We start from the raw sequence: 13,732 nt of genomic DNA, 5'->3' as shown, positions 1-13,732 counted from the left end.
GTACCAGCCCTGGTCTCTTCCTGTGTCCCAGACTTCCTCCAAAAAGACTCCCCTTTCGGAAAGCGCTACATCTGCAAGAAAATGCATAGTCCTCCCTGGAATGCAGGTAGAGCCAAATCTACATTCTGATAAAAACTTAAGATTCCCCATCCTTTTAAGGTAAATGCAAAGTTGTGGAAAGGCTCTATGACTCTGCATTCATATATCTGTACGTGGGCATGTGTGTGGGGGTAACGTGCTATACATCTGTCTTTCTTTTCCATCTGTTGTTAGTTTCATAAGGCAAAGAAAGACCTACCTGAACATCTCCCTTTTCTATTTTAAGAGAGCATTAAACCTCGTAATTCCTCACATTCTTCAAGGGACTATATACTGAATGAAATGAAGAATTCTTTTCACACCAAAGCAATTATTAAAAATTATCCTCAAATCAGTCACCAGCTATTTGACTAGTGTTTGAAGATTATTAGGTGAAATTACCTGTCTGATCAATATTGTGTTCCCATGAGACCAATAAACTACGTGCGCCCCCAAACCTTTTATGGCTTGCTTGTTGACCAAACATTCCCACAGAGATTGGCCGTCACCACTGAGCAGTTCTGTTAAGTGATAATCTTATCTGGTTTGCCATTTGATTCGGGTGATTTTTGCTGACCTGTTCCTTGCCCAAGAAAGCTCTCAGAAATCTGGGTGCTCTCCCTGAAGATATCGAAGCGTTATTTACTTTAGATTTGGCACTTTGGAAGGCCTTAAGGACACGCCTCATGCGTCCACATCCTGCCCGGAAAAGATCACTTTAAATACCACGGGCTGCATGTGACTTGTTTCCCTGCAGACGGTGTTATACCTCAGGAAAACTGGTCGCTTTTTGCTTGTGCTAGTTTAACCCAAAAAGTGAAACACAGAAGTCCACTTTGTAGTTTATTCCTCAATGGGAAAAAAAAAAAATACAAAAGAAAGCTTTGAAAGAGAAACGTGGCTCTACAAAGGTCCTTACGTGGGAATGTAGGCCAAATTTGGGAATTTGCTCCACAAAATCCTGAGAATTGTTTCCGTTTGTCCTCTTTTCATGGTAATTTTTCCCCAACTGGGCCAAATGATGCGTTCTCCTTTAAGGTAACAGTTCCTCCGGCCTCAGAAGGGTAGGCATTGTTTCCTTTCTGCGTTGGAGACTTCCTAGAAAAACTGATACCTTGCCAGGCAAGCTGCGAATAGGAACAGACAAAGGAATTCAGAATAGTCACCTGCTTTCGGTTTTTTAAAGGTATACCTTTAGGGGCGCCTGGGTGGCGCAGTAGGTTAAGCGTCCGACTTCAGCCAGGTCACGATCTCGCGGTCCGTGAGTTCGAGCCCCGCGTCAGGCTCTGGGCTGATGGCTCGGAGCCTGGAGCCTGTTTCCGATTCTGTGTCTCCCTCTCTCTCTGCCCCTCCCCCGTTCATGCTCTGTCTCTCTCTGTCCCAAAAATAAATAAACATTGAAAAAAAAATTAAAAAAAAAATAAATAAAGGTATACCTTTAGCAGCCACCAACCGGCACGCTTTCACAACCTGACAATATTCTGTCCTCTGTTCCTGCATCTATGTCGGTGTTGAGGATGCTATGGGAGATGGCAAGAGAATTTGACAATAAAAACACTGTTTACTCAGTCCTGTCCCCTACCGCAAATTTAAGCGTCTTTCCATAAATCGGGGAGTCTATACGTAATCTTGAACTCATTCAATTCAGGTAATTCAAAGTTAACAAATATTTATTGAGCGTCCCTAATATGTGCTGAACATATGCTTGGCCTTATGGCAGGGAAGATACTGGCGGGGCGCCTGGGTAGCTCAGTAGGGGAAGCATCTGGCTTCAGCTCAGGTCACGATCTCAAGGTTCATGAGTTCGAGCCCCACATGGGGCTCTGTGCTGACAGCTCAGAGCCTGGAGCCTGCTTCAGATTCTGTGTCTTGCTCTCTGTCTCTCTTTCTCTCTCTCTGCCCCTCCCCTGCTCGTGCTCTTTCTTTCTCTCTCTCAAAAAAAACATTAAAAAAGAAGAAGAAGAAGAAGAAAAGACCAGCAATTCAGGAGAAAGAAAAATCCGTTTGCAACTTATTATTGATCAAGAGTTAACTTAGTACTAACACGTTAATGTGTCAATGTACACCGTGTGCATATGTGTATTTGTGTGTGCCCGCATGCACATGTATGTGTGTGAATGTGTGAATATACACGTCGGTTGTGCATGTGTGTTCCATGTTTGCTAAAGCATGTGTATTCGAAATTAAGTATAATTCAGGTTGGTGTCTCCTCTCCAATCTAAAGCAAAAACTCTTCTTTTTAATTTTTATGTCTGATCAAACTATATTTGATTTCATGCATTGCTTATTATAGAATTCTGCTTAGTATTTGTATCGAGAAATATTTCCCTAGCTCTTGGATACGGTAGAGTACACATTTTTCCAGAGCAAATGCATCAAGCACATAGAACAGACTTTAAATTTTGTATTTAATTGTTTTGATGTTTTAATTTATTTTTGAGAGAGAGAGAGAGGGAGACAGAGACAGAGTGCGAGCCGGGGAGGGGGCAGAGAGAGAGGGATACACAGAACCCAAAGCAGGCTCCAGGCTCCGAGCTGTCAGCACAGAGCCCAACGCAGGGCTCGAACCCACGAACTGTGAGATCGTGACCTGAGCCGAAGTCGGACGTTTAATCGACTGAGCCACCCAAGCGCCCCTAAATTTTGTATTTAAATGAGCTAACTTTGCTGGCTATGTTTGTCTGATATGTTAATATTCACTTTTTGGTCCTTTGTAGAAAAGACATACCTTTATATGGGCCACAGGAATTAGTGTTCCAAATAGAGTTATTTCTGTATGTAACATTCCATGATTCAGAATGCAAAGTATGTCTTTACTGCAGCTTATTTATAATGGACACTCGCTGAAGTCCGTGTTCTAACGACGTTGGAACTCCATCAGCAAGTTACATTTCAATACACATTTATAAAAGATATAAGCCTCGAGAAAATGGATCAAAGAAGTCAAGAGAAGGGTATCACACTTTGTTCTTTTAAAATTTTCAGACCTAGCTGGTCAGTGAGTTCTATTGTTTCTAAAATTACTTTTAAAAGATTAGATTGACTTCAGTGTGCTTTATTGCTTTATAGTTTGTGAGAATATAATAAAAGACTATTAATGCTGCACATGGGTTAATTCTTCCTGAGAATGTCTTAGCCACTTAGCTACCAATGAAGCTAACACAGACCTCAGAGGCTGGAAACCAGGTGTTAGAGCCCCTTATCCTGCACAAGATCCCGAATTGTCACTTTAATGTCAGGCATGTGGTAGGTGGGTGCTGAATGGCCCCGGGGTGGATGCACCCAAAACAAAGATGTCATGGTTTCTAAATGAAACAAATCGAACCGTAGAAAATGGCTACACACTATCAACAACTCATGAGCTGAAAGGTCAAAGAGTCCGATATCAATTCTAAGTGGAAAATGGAGAAATAGACAAACAGATGTTAGACACAGTTTCTGCTTTTCATTCTTGGTTTCGTATAGACCTTAACAAGTCACCCCCTGTCACACGGCGAGCTTCTATACAGATCTAAAGGATCCATTTGTCAACAGGAATTCTTCAAAGCGGTGGTATATACCATTATTTTCAAATAGTAAAAAAAAAAAAAAAAAAAAAAAAGAAAGAAGAAAGAAAGAAAGAAAGAAAGAAAGAAAGAAAGAAAGAAAGAAAGAAAGAAAGAAAGAAAAGCCATATTTGGGGAATGTACTTAAAATAGTTAAAAATTATTGGCTCATCAAAGTGAAATCTTGCTCACAGTCCTCGTCACTTGAAATGCAAAGAGTCAAATCCTGTAGTTTCAACAACCATTTTAATCACGTTTTATAAAGCAGCGACACTGAGAACACAGGAGAAAAACATTCATTTATTAACCTGAATGCACTCAGCCACGCAATCTGAAAGAACCAGACGTACCACAGCTATAGGGCAGAGTGGAAACCAGGCCACTGGGTGATGTTTCTCTATGGTTGGTCAACTGGGACATTAAAGGAATTAAGTCAATTCTGAAGACATAAACCAAGGAAAATTTGAGGTCAAATAGATGCAAGCAGTTACCACAGATGCATGTGGGAACTGAGCATCCCGGGAAGACTCAGAATGGTGAAAATTATGTCGTTCTTTCCCTGGAAGAAGAAGCAAACAGTCCAGGAAAGGAAGCATCAATGTACGCGAGTAATCCTACTCGTGTCTTTAAAATGCAACCATAGCGTTCAAAGTGGTGTCCTTCATTGAACCGCGTGAAAATTCTGCCACAAATCAACCGTGAGATAACAGAACAGCTATTCCGGTCCCTGGTTCACAGGCGAAGATACTGAGAATATGGCCATTAGAGTCCCCGTGGGCATTTCCCAGCTCGGTGGCCTCGCTTCCGACACGTATCATCATCAATGTCATTTATTCTTTGTGCCTGTTTCCCAAGCTGCCAAATGGGATAATAGCGCTTGTTTTCCACATGTGTTGACAGGATTAAGGAAGTACGCATGGAAAGCACTTAGTACTACATACACATTTAATAAATAGTTGCATACATAAATATTATTTAAGAACTAATGTCTTCTGAGTTTTAGGTGAGAGCTCATTTCAGTACATAAAGCCTCTTATATTTCTTTAACATGGATGGATTCCAGATAGCTATATCGTTTTAATAGATATTTTATATGTAAACCCACCATAAAGATACACACACTCATACACATACTCAACACATTATAAACTTCCACAGACTCTCATACACCTCACTTTGTCCAATCTGCGAGAATTTGTCCAGCTGGAATTTGCATAGTAATGTTTACTGAATATCAATAACTTTGCTGTGGCAGTAGCGAAAATATTAGTCCATTTTTTGGAATAGTCTAATTATGGGATATATAAATTCCTGTCATTAAATGATTATCAAACATAAAATTTATAATAAGCACCTGAACTAGTATGAAAAAGAATGTGTCTCCTTTCAGGACGATGGGACGCTGGTTTTAGCTTTGTTTAGAACACTTCTTTAAGTCTGACTTACTCACTCTGAAGATAATTAAAGATAACAAAACAAAAAGTCATGGAAAATTCAACTTCCAATAGGAAAAAAAAAAAGAATCATTATCAGGGCAAGAACAAAGGGGGAGTTTCATCTTTAAAATGTGGCTCTTAGCTTTGATAATATAAGTTTTCAATAAAATGTCTTCCAAAAGAAGTTCAATCAAATGAAAAAGCACCCAAGATGTGTATGATTAAAAAGTATCAGCAGCCTAATCCATCAAGTGTATTCGGGATATTGCTAATAAACCCATAAAGAAATCCTTTCCAGATTTTGTATGCTCTTCCCATTCGCTCAAGAGCAAAGTATTTTTCATTCATTCATTTTATCCTTTATTCATGTCTTCCTCTAGCCAGCCAATAAAGGTTGATTTAGCAACTAGGAGTACCAATATGCTCCAGGGGCTGGAGAAGCTACGTCCTTGCTTTGGAGGAATGTAACATACATGTGAGTCAAGACACAAAAATATCCAAAACCAAGATATGACCTGGTGTCAAGAAGCATCAGAAAGAGAGTAAGACACTTCTAGCAGCTGTGATCTAGAAAGCTTGATGGAGAGGGAGTGGCTGGACCGAGCAGATCGGGCAGAGATGGGTGGCAGGGCTTTCTGGGCGCAGGAGAATAGAAGTACTATAAAAGGGAGCAGTACGGTAGGGACTCAAAAAATAGGATTACAGAGGTTTTTGAGAGCAGATTTTAGAAATATTTGCTATCGGTCATTCATTCCACCAGCATTTGGGGGATACACGAGCCAGGCCCTGTTGGTCTCAATTGGCACAGTGAATGAAACATGTGCCGATCCCTGCCTTCATAGAATCTACATTCTATGGTGATTCGGCGTGGGGGTGGAGGAGAGAGACAACAGGAGAAACACACAGTATATGTCATATATGTATATATGTAATAGGTCGACTTATATCAGAAAGCTTCTTGTGTATAAGTTCGGCTTAAACTCACCTTTCACGAATAATTGAGATAAAAGCTTATGTAGTTCCCTATTAGGGTTACCGGAAATTACTAACCGCCCTAGCTCGCTTCTGTAACTTCGCCTGCTTGCTAAATGGATAATTTAGGTTGCAAAACGCTCCCCCATCCCTTCTACCAAGATCTGGCCTAGGCAAAGACCAACATGTAAAAAGTCAGGAACTCGCTGCCCCACGGTATCTTAGGTGTCTAACTATGATTGGTCATTTTAAACCCTCTTAGAACAAAGAACTTTAAATTGATAGGTTCCTGCCAAAACTAACGTCTGTATGTCACAATATAATTGGCTACCACGAAATGCTGTAAATTGTAATTGGTTAACTAAATAATGACGTATTCTGACTTGCTAAAATCCATGTAAGCTCACTGCTACCTTTGTTCGGGGCCATTCTCTGCACTTTTCTCCTTAAGATCAGGAGATCAGGTTTGGCCTGGCCGTGAATAAAATCTTGCCTCACTTCTATTAGGCATCTGGTGGTTTTTTTCGACAGCACCCTGTTTCATATAGCATATTACATGAGGGCTGAACATTTGAAGTAGGGTGTCAGGGATGGTGTCACTGAAGTGACATTTGAGTGGCAACCAAGCAGGAAGGGGTGATGTGGTAAGCCCTAATGATACAGGAGGGAAGAACATTCCAGGTTAAAAAAAAAAAAAAATAGCCAGTGCCAAGGGTCTGAGCTGAAACCATGCCCTCTGTGTCAGAAGAACAGGGAGGGACCCATGACGTTGGAGAGGAGTGATCAAGACCTAGGGGAGAAGGGGGTGAGGGCAGCAATATGGAGGCGCTGGAAGCAGACCTCAAAGAGGTGGGCTACTTCAAAGGCTCTGGCTCTTACGTGAAATGGTATGAGAAGTCTCAGAGAGTGAGTCCATCTCCTTAGGTAACTAAAGGACCATCTACTGAGCATGTATTCTAGAGGGCAGGGGTGGAAGCCAAGGCAAGAGCTGCAAGGCTGTAGAATGTCCACAGGGGGTAATGGCGGCCGGGACCAGTGCGGTATGAATGGAGTGGTGATAAGAGAGCAGGGCCTGGATACTGTGAAGGTGAAGTTGACAGGATCTACTGTGGAGGTGGGCAGGAAATGGCAGATCAAAGATAACTCCAGAGTTTTAGTCCTAAGCCATTGAAGAGGAGTTGTCATTAACTGGAATGGGAAGACTTTGGGAAGAGTGACTTGGGGGGGGGGGGGGCGGTTAGGAATGTGGCTCTTTTGGTACCCAGGGGGTTCAGTTTAGTCATTCATTATTTACCCATTTTTTGTTACCCATTGTTTGTTACCCATTGTTTGTTAATTATGCTTATTAATTATTCTTGTTATGCTGAGATAGCCTCACACAAACCTACAGAATAAGGCTGCTTCATCAACTGATAGTTAAGAGCTTTACCTCTTTAAAGAATCCAATATTGCCAAGGTCAAATATCGTATTTTATTTCGGTTGTTTTCTTTTCAGCATGACACAGAAGTGAATAAAATAGGTGAGGAGCAGAGATGGGGGAAAGCATAAAGACGAACTATTTCTGTGAAGCAGGCTCCAGAAATTCCATAATGCCAAGGCAATGAGAGAAGTTTCCAAGGGGTCTATCTAGTCAGATACTGAAATAGACAAAATGTACCATCAAGCTCCACATATCCAAAGCTAACCCAGACTGAAGAAAATGATAGAGCCTTTCCACGAGAACGGGGGCTAGCCATTCCTCTCCTCCCCACATCCAAGAATATCTTAAGTACCGACTCCGATTCCAGTATTGAAAACTATGGGAACATAAATTATGCCTGGTGGCCCCAAGGTTTAATAACCTGCCATATTACAATGAAGAGCTGTCCTATCAATATCAATCACTGAGGACACACGAAGAAATCTGCCAAACATATAGGAATCTAAAGAGCAAGGCGTCTTATTATGCTTCCTGTGCAAATGTACACTAAATGATTTTAAATGCCTGTTTTTCAGTTTTATAAATGGGCAAGCATCTATTTTTTGGCCTATGATTTGGCCAACACTGGCCGTCCATAGAGAAACATGCATGTGTGTGTTTTCGAGAAGTATTTACAATATTGGATGGTCACATCTTTTAAGGATGCAACTAAAGCTTTCATTTTGGAGAATTTAATTATGAGCACTGTAGTAACTATTATTACCCGTGTCTCACACATCCTCAGGTTTGTTCTATGGAACCTCTGAAACAACACTTTTTAAAAAACATTATATACCCTCATTTCTAATTGGACACGCTGGTATTCTTTTATTCCTTAAACTTTCATCTTTTTAATAGGAAATAATTGTCTAATTCATATTAATTTTCTGTATATAGGACTTTTTTCCCCCTAAATTAAAAATAGAAACTTATTTTCTATTGGCTATTTTCTATTTTCGGTTGGCTAAAGGGCTGCCTAAAGCCCGTTTGCCATTAATGAGTTTAACCTCAGGAAAAACAAAAGCAAAGCAAATTTTAGTCCATTCGTTGCACATTGTTAATGCCAGCAGCAGCTAAACTGAACAGTATAATGTTTCATGCAAGAGGACGGAAGGAAGGAAGGAAGGAAGGAAGGAAGGAAGGAAGGAAGGAAGAGAGAGAAAGAGAGAGGGAGGGAGGGAGGAAAAGAAAACTAGAGAGGAAAAACTGGAAAGCAAAACAATAGAATTTTTAAATGAAAATGAAATAATGCTGGGGCACCTGGGTGGCTCAGTCGGTTAAGCATCCAACTTCAGCTCAGATCACGATCTCACAGTTTGTGAGTCGGAGCCCCTCCTTGGGCTTGCTGCTGTCAGAACAAAATTCTATTCCCATCTGTCTCTGCCCTTCCGCCGCTTTCTTTCCAAAATAAATTTGCAAAAATAACAAGTAGATACATACATACATACATACATACATACATACATAAACAAATAGAATGGAATAATACTGTATATGCATAGACTGTGCCAACTTCAGTAGTGCTCTGTTTCTTGCTTCTGGTCTGGCTTCTTGTGATGGACCATGTGTTCACGTCTCCCCCAGATCCACATGTGAAAGCCTCCCCCACTTGGGATGATACTAGGAGGTGGGGCCTTTGGGAGGTGACAGAGGAGGTGCCCTTCTCAGAAGAAGAAGAGAGACCAGAGCTCTCCCTCCACCAGAGCCCAAGGTGAGAAGACTGCCATCTACCAGCCTGGAAGGGGACCTACCAGAACCCCCTGGATGGTGACATCGTGATCTCAGGCTCCCAGCTTCCAGAACCATGAGAAAGAAATATCTGTCCTATGATACTCTGGGATGGCAGCCCAAGCCAACTGCACTTTCCCTTGCCCGCCACCCCCCCCCCCGACCCGTCTCGATCCAGGGTGCGGTCTCTTGGCTGTTCTTCCAGGGTCACCTGAAGCCCCAGTGCGCCCTCCTCCTGCTCACTGTGCTATGAAGGTGGGGGGTGGGGTGCTACAGGGCTGCGCCCTGACCTCAGAGGACCCAGACTCAGACACTGTGGGGAGTGAGTTTACTGACTTTTTTGCTGGTGCATTTGCTCGCATGCAGACAGGTATGTCTGAGTAAAGCCTGATGTACGAGGTCAAAAGCGTCAAAAGAGCTACTTCATCCTAAGTCCTTCCTGCAAACGTCAAACAATGGGCTATTTAGTTTCCCAGTCTTTAGAGTGGTCTCCTGAAATGAACCATAAAAGGAACTTCCTTCACATTGTGCATTGCTGCTTGGAATACACATTCATTTGTGTCTAACAAACGAAACTTACCATTCAGTCTTGATTTTCACCATGCTGTCTAACCTGTGACTCTAAGGATTGACTTCTAAGTGCATTCTTTTTTTTTTTTAATTTTTTTAATTTATTTTTGAGACAGAGAGAAGAGAGTGAGCAGAGGAGGGGCAGAGAGAGGGAGACACAGAATTTGAAGCAGGCTCCAGGCTCTGAGCTGTCAGCACAGAGCCCAACGCGGGGCTTGAACCCACAAACCGTGAAATCGTGACCTGAGCTGAAGTTGGACGCTTAACCGACTGAGCCACCCAGATGCCCCCCAAGTGCATTCTTAAGAAAAGTAGCTCATGTCTTTCCCTCCAATATTTTGCTGCCCACCTGCACAGCTTTGCTTTTAGAGGTTTGCATTTTAAACTAGTCACAACCCAGACGTATTGCTTGTGTCAGCTGACTGAGGGACACATTCCTCTCATGACAAATGTGAGCGAGCGTTACTACCTCGCTGTGCAATCTTGACACCATGAGAGGGACAGTAGGCGACCGTGGGATGTATAAGGTACTTCTTAATATTTAAGACATATGCTTCTTTCTTTAACTGAATGCTTTCTAAAGATGAGAAAAAACAAGTCATTGAATAGAACTAAATTTACACATAGCAAAGTCATGCTTCATGATTTTCTTTAAACAATTTTTTTAATGTTTATTTATTTTTGAGAGAGAGAGAGAGAGAGAGAGAGAGAGAGAGAGAGAGAGAGAGGAAAGGGCAGAGAGAGAGGGAGACACAGAATCCGAGACAGGCTCCAGGCTCCAGGCTGTCAGCACAGAGCCCCACGCGGGTCACGAACTCAGGAACCGAGAGATCATGACCTGAGCTGAAGTCAGACACTTAACTGACTGAGCCACCCAGGCGCCCCGCTTAATGATTTTCTTAAATACAAATGTTATGTCCATCAATCTCTTTTCATGAGTAATGATAAAGATCAGGGGCTGATCTCAGTTCTGTGGAGCCTCCAGCTTAACAAATTTTTGTGTCTTCTTTAACAGAAAGAAAACAAACAAGTAATACATTGCTAAGCACAGCCGATGGCTCACCGTGAGGCAGCTGGTTCCCTTTGTTTCCATATCTCTACACCCTCCCGAATTTCCACCTACCTCTGTCTCCTGTGCTGGCCTCATTTCCCCAATTGGTGTCTTTTAAAGGGATGCTTTGGTTTAATGCCACGACTTCTCATGCAAACTCCCTGACCTGCAGACCCAACTATGAAATGGGAAGTCCTCACTTATAAGTCACACAGCTTGCCCAAGCCGGAGCAGTCACTCAGATCAGATCCAGAGGAACTTCAAAATTCCCTAACTTCACAGCACCCCCCCCACACACACACATACACGTTTCCAATCGGTGATGAAGTGCTCTGTGGTCTCTACCTCCCTACGTGACTCTTGGGTTCTGCTGTGTCGTCAGCATACCCAGTAGTCTGAGCTGTGATTGTCACGTTGATGGAGTCTTTAAAATGCAGCCTTGTTTGACTTTATCAAGTGTCCCTTTATCGTTTGCTAAATTTCAATAGACATGAAAACTTTTCAAGGCCAAAGGCCGTCTCTTATATTCTTCCCTGTTACTTGATATGCTTCCCCCCCTAATTAGCTCTGGATTCTCAGCAGACAACTTCATCATCTCCTAGACAGAAAACAAAAATATTAAGAAGGAGCTGAACCCCTTCAACATCCAAAGACCACGTATATTGATTTATAGGCCTCTGAATCCGTGTTTATTTTTCATTCCTGTTATGATAGAAGGGAAGCCCTCTTGAAAACTCAGGCTCCCCCCACCCACCCCTTCACCTGGGAAGGATTTCACCCCATTCTTTCTTCTTACTGCTTGTTCAACATCTCCAATTCTACCAACACTTCCTGACAACGATTCACCATAATTATCGTTCCCACCATTAAAATCATTCACCCCTGGGGCGCCTGGGTAGCTCAGTAGGTTAAACGTCTGCCTTTGGCTCAGGTCATGATCTCACAGTTCATGAGTTCGAGCCCCATGTTGGCTCTGTGCTGACAGCTCAGAGCCTAGAGCCTGTTTCGGATTCTGTGTCCCCCTCTCTCTCTGCCCCTGCCCCACTCACACACTCTCTTTTTCTCTCTCGTAAAAAAAATAAACTTAACAAAAAATGAAAACACAAAGCAAAACATTTACCTCTTCCTGGTTCTCCTGACCTCTTCAATCCTAACACTTCCTGAAATAAACTCCACATTCACTGCTTCTTCGGTCTAAGCATGAAAATAGTGAGAGGGGCTGGAACGGAGACTGGCAGGAGGCAAAGTTTTCGGAAGAGGCAGGCCAGATATCAATGAATGCATCTGAGCACTTCCCTCAAAATTTTAAATTTGAAGGGAAAACCCGGCAATAAAAACAGGTAGCGCTGGGAAAGGTAGAGAACATCAAGTTCCTTCACAAACCCATCAGGATCATCTACCACAGTGAGTAATCAACGCTTCCACGGAAAGCACTCATTTTTATAGGAGCTACCTGAGATGTAAATCACGCTGGGTCTGCGAGAGAGAAGTCAAACCACCTGAAATTTGAAACCGCATTGGTAAATTCATATTAAGGAATAAAATAAAATACGGGGTGAAGCCTTACAGGAAGCTTTCTCTCTCTGAAGTTGCAATTAATGTTACGTGAATTTAAAAAGGGGGGGGGCACCGAACTGTAGGCACTTGAGTCCTATAAATTATAATAGAGTCCACATTATAGAGACCAGCACCTGAGACTTGCATTTGGATTCACAATTGTGACTCGTCTGGGTTTAACTGTGAATCAAACTAAAAGAACTTTCTGACACCCCATCTCTCCGCGGAGATTGTCACAGCTCTTCCTTTTGAATGTATCGGCGTGAAACACAGGGGCAAACACATTCGTGTTCATTCTTGTGCTCTCCCCCAACACATTCTACACCTCCCTGATAGGGATTAGCTGTTTTAGAGAGTAAATGCCCCAAGGTCAAGGACTAAATCCAACTCTTACGTATCGCGAGGCACACAGGAGGGCACGTCATTGATATTGTTGATGGTAAAAATGATCAGCATCAGGGGTTGTGAACTCCGCTCTGCTGAGGCTGTGGGCTGTAGAATGCACCGTGCTGGGGCCCGGCCTGTGCACTGCAAGATATTAGCAGCATCCTTGGCCTCCACCCTCTGGATGCCAGTTCCATGCCCACCCCTGTTGTGGCACCGAAAAATGTCTTCGGACATTTGCCAGATGTTGAGGACTACAGCTCTGAAGATGTGTGGGGACGATGACTCATCACCAAGGTAACACAGCGCAGGGCAGAGGAAGGACGCAGGCCCCTGCCACATTCCAGCCATATCATCTGGGTGTGCCGGGCCAGGGAGGGCAGAAAGAGGTATATGCAAGCCATAGGGTCTAGAATGCAAGCCTAGAATGTGATAAAATTGCCCACTGGAATCCAAACTAGTAGACAGCATTCTATTTTTAAAACTTTTTCTATGAGGAGGCAATTGAGAATTGATGTCCCAGTGGTAATAGGCATAAAACAGCCATGGGGGGGAGGGGGGGGCATAGGTAGATTAAGCTTTTTATAAATCAACAGTGCAATGTGACTGACTGCCAAACCCACTCCAATTTGATCGATTTGGTCTTCAGCTGCATTAAGAGTTGCATAATTTATTTAATGGAGAATTTAATACTCTGTACTTTTAAGATACATTTTGGGAATGTATAATTTAAGATAATTTCTGGAATGCCCTCAGACTACATTTGAAGAATATCTAGGCATATAAGGGGAAATACTCAAGGAATTGCAAACTGTCAGAGAAATCATTCCTCTCAATACAGAAGAAACAATCTTAGGAGGTATGAGATGCTTCAATACTGCTTAAACTCAAGCACACCCCCAAAGACCATTGAAAAGGATAATGTAGGAAGGTCTTAAATTCCACATGAGC

General features: G+C 42.5%; 1 long non-coding RNA gene across 1 annotated transcript in view; it reads right to left on the bottom strand.

Annotated features, from left to right (window-relative positions):
- Positions 1 to 908: 908 nt before the first annotated feature.
- LOC109492638 overlaps positions 909 to 13,732 on the bottom strand; it is a 50,077-nt gene continuing 37,253 nt past the window's right edge. Inside the window, exons 2-3 of the long non-coding RNA XR_006596685.1 lie at positions 1,515 to 1,598; positions 909 to 1,205 (exon numbers count right to left, since the gene is read on the bottom strand). This is a non-coding gene — a long non-coding RNA (uncharacterized LOC109492638). The remainder of the gene's footprint in view (positions 1,206 to 1,514; positions 1,599 to 13,732) is intronic.

The sequence above is a fragment of the Felis catus genome, chromosome A1, assembly GCF_018350175.1.
Source record: "Felis catus isolate Fca126 chromosome A1, F.catus_Fca126_mat1.0, whole genome shotgun sequence".
Classification (NCBI taxonomy): domain Eukaryota; kingdom Metazoa; phylum Chordata; class Mammalia; order Carnivora; family Felidae; genus Felis; species Felis catus.
The sequence above is the reverse complement of the archived record's forward strand: the minus strand, read 5'-3'. Positions and strand labels throughout refer to the sequence as shown.